This window comes from Chiroxiphia lanceolata, chromosome 15 (assembly GCF_009829145.1).
Source record: "Chiroxiphia lanceolata isolate bChiLan1 chromosome 15, bChiLan1.pri, whole genome shotgun sequence".
In the NCBI taxonomy this organism is placed as follows: domain Eukaryota; kingdom Metazoa; phylum Chordata; class Aves; order Passeriformes; family Pipridae; genus Chiroxiphia; species Chiroxiphia lanceolata.
In genome coordinates this window covers 13,703,700-13,709,699 of record NC_045651.1, presented here as the reverse complement: position 1 = coordinate 13,709,699, position 6,000 = coordinate 13,703,700, and positions in this window count along the sequence as shown.

The following is a 6,000-nucleotide window of genomic DNA, read 5'->3' as shown; positions in this document are numbered from 1 at the left end:
ACCACAGCCCTGGCTCCAGACCTGCTGCTTCCCAGCAGGGGAAGCTCTGGGCTATGCCTAGCACAGACATCCCTTTGCCACAAACCCCTTCTCCTGTGGGCGTGGGGGCCCACGGAGAGGTAGCTGTGGTCCCTGGCATCGGGGGTCTCTTTGGTCCCTCTTGGGGGGACACACAGCACCCCAGTGTGCTGCTTCCAGGGGCAGAGCTGCAGAAATTGCATTACCATTAAAATGCAGGTTGCGCTGCCTGGCAGGCGTGGAGCAGCCTCTGTTCCCACGGACTCATTTACCTGCTTGGAAGTGGAAAGTGTTCAGTACCTGGCGGGCTCTGCTGAACTAATTAATTTATTTAATAACGATTCTTAGCTGCTCTCCAGGCCTAGCTGCTTTGCATCCCAAAGGGTGATGTTTTTTTTGAATTTTTTTTTTTTTTTTAGAAATTCCCAATGGAGATGTGGGTTTATTTATATGGATAGATATTACTTTTTTGTTGTTCTCCATTCGAACAGCATCTTACACAACAAGGCTCTGGCTCTGTACCCCTGCTCTGACATGCTGTTTTCATATACATAAGCACTGCCACCACTCTGGGGACACTGCTCTGGGAATGCTGTGGGCTCTGCCCTGTGGAACAAAAAGTCCCAGGGCTTCATGAACCACAGGAGCTGCAGCTTGAGCTAATGATCCAGCATAATTAACCTGAAATCTTTTGAGGACTGCAGTCACTAGAGGGAGACAGGGGAACCCCCTCTGCCATCCTGGGTGTGGGTGATTCATGGCACCCTGTTTCCCTTCCTCTGCAGCCCCCGGGGGAAAATCCAGCTGGCTTGGAGGGATGCGGGAGGATGCCCTGCCAGCTTTCCATCATGACTTGTCATCTCAGCATTGGTGCTCCCAGCCAACACCTTCCCCTCGGAAGTAGAGGCCGGGCTGTGCCCTGCACTAAGGACACACATTTCCTAGCAGGAATTAGGAAAGCCTCATTACCTTACCGGGAATCTCTGCCCATTTTCCTGCTGCCCCTGGCAAAACTGTTGGGACAGTTGACTCGAGGGAGTTTGTGTCTTGTTGCAACACAACATGGAAACGCTGATCAAGGCTGCCTTGCCTTCAAGCGGGAAAACATGGGTGTGGGAAAAAGTGTGTTACCCTGTAGGGCAAGTGCAAGGCATGCCACTGGAATTACCCAAAGCAGTGCCCGTGGAGGCATCTGGGTGCTGGGGACATTGGCTCATTGCTGGGGCATGGGTACTGCCCCTGGGACTGAGGAACACAGGATAGGAACAACGTGCCACGGGGTGGTTTTCCCTGAGCCTGGCAGTGCCACTGTCTGGCGTGGGAGTCTGACTGCAGTGGAGTTCAGCGAGATGCACCCGGCATTATCCAGCCCAAACCTTGGGTGACCATCCTGTTCACATGGAGGCTTCCATGGGTAGATCCTGTCCTGAAAATAAAGGAAAAACTCCCAGCACTGTGGCTGAATGAGGATCTTTTCTACTTGAGCTCAGACAGCCCTGGGATGTAGCAGCCCCATCAGCATGATGAGGAGCCCAGGGCTCCCTGGACAGGCTCGCTCACCCGACACCACTCCCTCAGCCTTCTCACTGCTCTGCACAACTTTTGTCTCCTCATCACCCTGAGACAGACCTGGATGTTTGTGTGACTTACACCCCCGGTTTGTGCCCCGGCAGGTTGCTCTCCACCTCCGTTCCCAATTCCTGCCCCAAATGGCATTTTTCTCTGCCGGTGAGTCACACGTTGTACTGTTGCAATACTCACCTTGCCACGACCTCGGTGGGAGCCCTGTCCCTGCATGCAGGAGCTCATTTGGGGTGCAGTGATTCAACTCGGATCAGAGGGCTTGTGCCTCTGCCCTGTGCCCAGCTGTGTGTATCCAAGAAAGCATTTCTGCCTGCTGGGGAGTGAATCACCCAGGAGTGGCTTACCCAGCCCTGCCTGCTTTGAGCAGGAAGGGGAATGGGAGGAGAGGAGGAGTGCAGCTGGAGATTCACTGGCAGGGGAACTTTCCTCCTGCACTTGGGACTGGGGCCACTTTGCAACACAATGCTCGGGTTTTGGGTTGCAGAGGAAGAAGACTCAAGTGTTCTTGACTTGAGATGAAGATGGAGCACTTCGCTGCTCTTGAACAGGCTCTGAGCACACTCCAGCAGTGTCCCTGCTGGAGCAGAGAGCAGCTGAGCCTGCCCTGTGCTGACTGCATGGGCTGCAGCTTGTCTCCAGCCCGGTGGCTTGTTCTCTGCTGATGCTTCAGGCAAGCTGGGGCATGGCCACCATACAGAGGACGTCCGCTTTGTCATGGGCTGAGCTGATGCTGGGCTGACCTCCCTGCCAATTCCCACAGCCACCCACTGGAGCTGGAGGCTGGGGATTTTCCAAGTACAGGGGAAGCTGGTACAGGGCCATCCTGCCTGCCCAGCTGTCATCTCCCACAGGCAGTGGGTGGCATTTTGAGTGGATGGAGCAAGCTGTCATTGTGCTCTTTCTGTTGTGCTATTTCATTTGCTGTGGTCTGCATTTGCTGTGCACTGGCCCAGAGCAGTTAAGAGCATCCAATTTAAAAATAAATAAAAGTTGTGGCAATGGCACCAGCTGTATAGGAAAGCCACTTGGTGAGTCTTCCTCTTTGACCTGTCTGTTTTTGGTGTACTCTGTAGCAGGCTGAGCATTACTCATTTGGAGCAAAATCCTTTTTGGAGTACTGAGTCTGGGCAGACAGGAGTTGGGAGCTGAGGGTAAGTCTGCTTTGGGCTTCCCGAAAAGCTGATGTGATGTGTAAGTCTGGTGAGCACCTGTTTAGATGGGATTTGCAAAAATATGTCCCTACCAGGTCAGAGCAGCCTTATGGCCAGTCACTGAACAGCCTCCTGCACTCACAGAAAGGACAAGACCGATGCATGGACCCAGATGTCGGGGACCAAAGTCAGCCCACCTATAGGTTTCCCCAAAGTCAGCCCACCTATAGGTTTCCACGGAGCTGCTCCGTGCTTGGCCGTGAGTCTGACTTGAATTTTCTAGTGAGAATATTGGCCAGGATTGTTGGGCCTTGCTGCTGGCTTCATTCAGTCTGCCTAAGGAGTGATTTGGACAACAGCAAAGCTGTGTCTGATCTGGAAACAGGTCCTGGAGGACAGAATCGATACACTTGCCTGTATGTCCCCACCCTGCATCACATCAGACTCTGCTTGTTGCCTTCATTCTCAAGGTGTGTCATGGCTTATCCCACCCAGCCAAGCAACCCTTATTTGATACCAAGCAATGGGTTGTTCCCTCCTGGGCTTGGGAAGAGGGCTCCCAACCTCGCCTTGGTAGTGTCACCATCCTTCAGGCACCTTCTTCGTGCCATTACCACTGGCAGACACACGCACGCGCACGCAGCTGGTGCTGAGGCATCCCAGGACAAGGGCTGTGAGGTGCTGTGGTAATTCACACGATCAGTAACTGCAGGGGATGAATCTCAGATACACATCTCTGGGGCAAGGCAAGAGATCTGCAGCTCATGCATTTCTGGCACAGGGATCAAGAATAAAATTGCAGCCCCTGAAAGTTAAGTGATAAACCTGACACTGATAGGTGTGGGGAGGGAATTTCCTGCAAACTGCTGACTATAAACATGGCCATTAGTATTATTCTGAGAGGATCTGTGTGGGACAGGGCCATTTGGAATAAACTGGGTGAACCCAGAGCTGGTTCAACCCCTGTTACCACAGGAAGGGTTATGGGAGCATGGGCAGCCTGTGGGTAGGCTTTCCAAGGACATGCCACAGCGCTGGCCAGGATGGGGTCTGCAGTCTGCTGATGGAACCTGGGATTAGGAAAGGGAGTGAGCAGGAGGCTGGGAGGTGAGTGGTGAGGAGCTTGGTCCTTCCAGCACCAAAATGGCTGGGCTGCAGCAGTGTGCAGCTTTGTGCCCCACGCCGCTGGTGGAGAAGGGGGGGTGGGAGGGAGGCATGTTGCTACAGTTCTGCCATTACCACATCCAAAATTATCGTTCGTGTAAATGAGGCGAGCAAGCAAACCTCAGGACAAACCAGAACTCGTCTGGGGGGAGCGGGAAAAGGCAGGAACCACAGGGAGGGGGTGTAGGGTTGTACTTGGGACTGCTCCTTCAGGCAGTGGGCTCTGCTGCTGGCACTGTGATTTAACCCACCTCACCTGGCAGCGCTGCTGGACACTCTTGCAACAATGACACCACGTGTCTGAATTTCCCCTGGTGCAGTTTGGAAGGGGAAGATGTGGATGTGAATGAGCAGGGGGTACCTGGGGAGAAGCTCCACTGTGCTGATGTAGGAACTTCTCCCTAGCCCCAGGCAAGTATCCAGCAGCAATTATCTCCTGTGGGTGCCACCCAGAGCGAAGCTCTCGCTGGATTTTATTTCCTGGATATCTATCAACCTGAAGAAAGCTCTGCTATAAAGCCTGTGTCCTCCTCTCACAGTGAGGGTTGTGCCTGGCTGACTTGTACTCAGATGGGTGCCAGCAAACTGGCTCTGCAGGGGGCACTGGGCAGGAAAGGGACCTTCTGCCAGGGCACCAGAGCACCCTGGACTGAGGTTTAAAGCCTAGGTTGGTATGTTGGCATAAATCATCTTCCCATTCAACATCCCCACCTCTCCAGGCTCTGGTATGCCTTTTCTGTCTCTGGTTCTGTAGGGAAGTTCTAGCTCCATGAGGCCCAGTGCTGCACTAAAATACATCATGTGCCATCACTGCCCCTCTTGGGCTGAGGGTGGAGATTTGCCACTGAAGTTTAGGAGAGGTCATCATGTGTTAGGTGGCTTCTCACAGGGAATTAACCTAAGGGCTTACGCACCAGGGCTCTGGAGGGGGTGTCTGTGCTTCAGATGCCTGAGCTGACCCTTGGGGTAATTCTGCCTTCTTGAGAGGCTTTCTCTGGGATCTGGAGAGCATCTTGTTTCAGTTGCATTTTCTTGCTGTTAGGTTTTTTTCTTAATGCAAATAAGTAATCTGGGGACATCCTGACCTGGAAATGATAAGAGGACAAAGTCTGTGGTTTGCTCTCATGATAAATCAGGTACCTTGCTGGAGTCACGTGCATCCTTGGAGCGTGAGGTTATCCTCATCACCAGTGTCTGAACTTGTTTTATTTTTGGTAAGAGGTAATGGCATCTTTATTGGACATGTATCTGCTGTGAACAGCTTGAACATCTGGGTATCAAATCGGAGGGGTAAAGTCCTTGAAGTGAGGAATTTGAAGCATCAGGAGAGAAGGAATGAGAAATAACCAGTTGACTGTCATGTGAAACCCAGCCTTCTGGTTAGCTTCAGCACAAGTGTTGCAGAGATGTAGGCAGACAGATGGATGGTTGAGATCTAATAAATATTGGCCAATACTGACATGGTTTGGTGTATGTGTATAAAGAATGATTGTGAGCAGCCTTGATATGATTGTTGGGCAATAGTTTGCTGTTATGCAAATCACACAGATGTTGCACAACCAGGGAGGGGCAATTCTTCAGGTGTCCCAGTGCCTCAGCTGTGGCTCTGCTCAGTTGAGTCCTGCTTGAACAATGCTGTGGAGGCACAACATGGGGGATATGGTGCTCCTTAGTGCCATGTCTTGTTCTAGGTGCAAGAGACCCGTCCTGCTCCCTCTCTCTTTTGCATTATTATCACTAAATAACACACAGCTGGTTGAGGTGCTTCTCTCTCTGTCCATCTGCCACCCCTTGTCCCTCCATGCAATGTTGGTCAGAGCTGGGCAAGGGCACAGAAGCCGTGGCTCTTGCAATGAGACACCATCACCAGGCATAGGTCTGCTCTCAGATAAGCTTGGGGCCAAGTTTTTCATGAAGTTTTAAGTCTAGAGAACTTCATGCTTACAGCCCCAGGGTGTGAGGAGCCCAGGCTGGCTGCAGCTGGGAACACACCCCTTCAAGTCGATGCACTTTGGCTCTGCAGCTCGCTGCTGCTGGGGAGTCTGGCAGTGTGAGGTGTTCAGATGTGGATCAGCACTGGCTG